Raw genomic sequence first — 2,571 nt, 5'->3', positions numbered from 1 at the left:
TTCAGCACCCACGTAATATTTGCAATAAAAGGGTGCACAAGAGGTGCAGTGATATCAGAAGTAGGCTGTGGTATATGGCAGAATTTTTCCTTCATTTTTTCCTCTTCCCTCTGCCTGTGGGTGACTTTATACTCCCTCTTCTGTCTTTCTTTCCTTCATTCTTTCCTCTTCCTTCTGCCTATGGATTATTCTACACTGAGTGACAAGCCAAATGGTGTCATGTATGCTGGGTGGTAACCATATAACCAAATTATGGCACCTGGTGGTGTAAGGGGTAATTAAGGTGCTCCAGTCGGATTGAGCCTGTGTAGGTTTATATCCAAAGGGTGGTTGGGGTTTCTTGCTCATGTAATGCCATTCAGGGATGAGTAAGGCTGATCACTCTCATCTTAAATGTCTGGACCAACTCAGCTAGTCTCGGACTTCTACGCCCCTCATGGGGCAACATTGGAATGGATGATGGATGGATGGAATGATTGTACAGTATGTATGGGTGGCCAAGGAAAGAGGATCACATTACAGTTACTTAAACCTGACAAAGTGCTTGTAATGGCATACATGAGAGGTACATTGGTGTCAGAAGAAGGTTGTAGGATGTAATAGAGTTTGATTGTGTTTTGTTTGTAGATGAACAAGGAAAGAGGGCTGCACATGTCAGGATAGACTTTGCAAATATTTATTGGAATTTTTAAATGTGGGTGATGAGCTTTGTTTTTTTTCTTGCTTTATATAACCAAGTCCAACTGTCTGGACAGACCCTTCAACCACAGGGAAACACCTGCCCCTAAGGGTTTGTTTTATAGGTTCCCTACACCATTGAGGGATTGGGAGGAAGTTTGGGGATCTGTGTATAATTGGATAATGCAGTTACCCCATTATAATCAGTTTTAGGACATGAACGAGGCCTTCTCCAAAATCATTATAAAGCCAGAACAACTGTCATACAATAAATAAAGAGCATGGACAAATAATCATAAATAAAAAATTAGAACATAATTATTAATCCAAAAAAGGACAAATAATCGTAACAAGTAGAGAACAAAGTCATAAAATAATAGAAAACAATAAATAACCGTAAAAAATAAAGCAGAGACATACATAATACAGTTGCTTCTGTACGAGTACTTATGAACTTAATTGGGACTGGGTTGGCCCATAAGTCATAAAGTTATAACATGAAAATTGCCTATAATGTTTACTCTTGACAAAAATATAGTAGTCATTGGACTCTGGTAGCAATTGAAGCACAGTACCATTTTTTTTTATCACAAGTATTCTGTACAGTACAGTGTTTGGTAGCTACAATGCACTAACTGTAACTCGGCAGGCTTCCTAAGAAGCCTGTACCTTCAAAAGTTCTGAACATGAATGTTTATGAATTGGGTTGCAACTATATAGGCAGCGTTAAAAACTTTGTGAGTATACATCATGTGTGTTTGTGTGCTGGAGTTTGTGGGTGATTGTGACAGCTTTTAGCATTATAATTATTTTATCTTAAATTGGCCCAAGTACCAGTGTTTACCTTGCAGCTTAGTCTCTGTAGCTCATTGGTAGAAAACGACATTGCTTTGTCTCAACCTCTTATCCATAGTACTTCTTCATGACTATCATCATGCAGGCAACCTTCCCAAGGTCAAACTTCTAGGCATGAAATATGTTCAGTGTTCATTCATTAAACTAACTGCCCAAACATGGCTGGTTATGAATTTTACTATTTGTTTAATTGATGCTCAGACAACATACTAGCAGTCCACATGCAGTCCCTGAATTAATTGCAGGCTGGCAGTGCATATGTGTTTCTCTTAGAGTACACTAATTTGCATTTTTAATTCTTGACAGTGGCCACCAAAATGCAACCTGTTTGCCAACGGCCATACCACGTTGAGTACACCGCTTCCCGCCCGATCAGCGAAGTTAAGCAACGTTGGGTCTGGTTAGTACTTGGATGGGTGACCGCCTGGGAACACCAGATGCTGTTGGCATCCCTACGTGTCAAGTGGGGTTGGTGGAGGATTAGTGCCCCTCCCTGTAAAACAATTAACTCTAAGCCATTGGCCACCCCGTCTGGGGTACATGGCGTCTGGCAATGAATGAATGTTAGTTTTGAATGCGGTGCTCCAAAGATAGAAAAATGTTAAACCTACCATTGTACAAAAAGTTGAGAGACAATGTTGTTACAGAAGTTAGACAAGGCTGTGTAACCTATTCCCAAGAATCCAGTATAGTGTTGGCGGTATAATATGTTATAACAAATTAATGAAAAGCTTTTTTTAGTTGATGGTTAATCAGATTAGGGAATTGTCCATTGAAAGTCATTGCAAAGTGTTAAGCTATTTATGTCCCCAGGTTTTATTTTATTTATTTTTTTTTTCCGACAGTGGGCAAAGGCTTGAGGGCCTATCCTCAGGGCATATCCCCAAGGCCCAGTAGTCCTCCAACAGCACCACGTCACCACTTCGGCACTAACACCCACTCCATATTGAATACATGCTAGGGCTGTCTCACTGGACTGGTGTATTGGTATTAGCAGGGGTGTTTTTACGACATATCAGCGGGTAGATCAGTAAAGCC

General features: G+C 40.3%; 1 non-coding gene across 1 annotated transcript; it reads left to right on the top strand.

Annotated features, from left to right (window-relative positions):
* Nucleotides 1-1,863: 1,863 nt before the first annotated feature.
* On the top strand, nucleotides 1,864-1,982 carry LOC145412690 (5S ribosomal RNA). Its single transcript, XR_013899601.1, has one exon. It is a non-coding gene; the product is annotated as a 5S ribosomal RNA (ribosomal RNA).
* The last annotated feature ends 589 nt before the right edge of the window (nucleotides 1,983-2,571 follow it).

Source organism: Coenobita brevimanus, chromosome 93, assembly GCF_032717465.1.
Source record: "Coenobita brevimanus isolate Jiangsu-jjx chromosome 93, ASM3271746v2, whole genome shotgun sequence".
Taxonomy (NCBI): domain Eukaryota; kingdom Metazoa; phylum Arthropoda; class Malacostraca; order Decapoda; family Coenobitidae; genus Coenobita; species Coenobita brevimanus.
The sequence above is the reverse complement of the archived record's forward strand: the minus strand, read 5'-3'. Positions and strand labels throughout refer to the sequence as shown.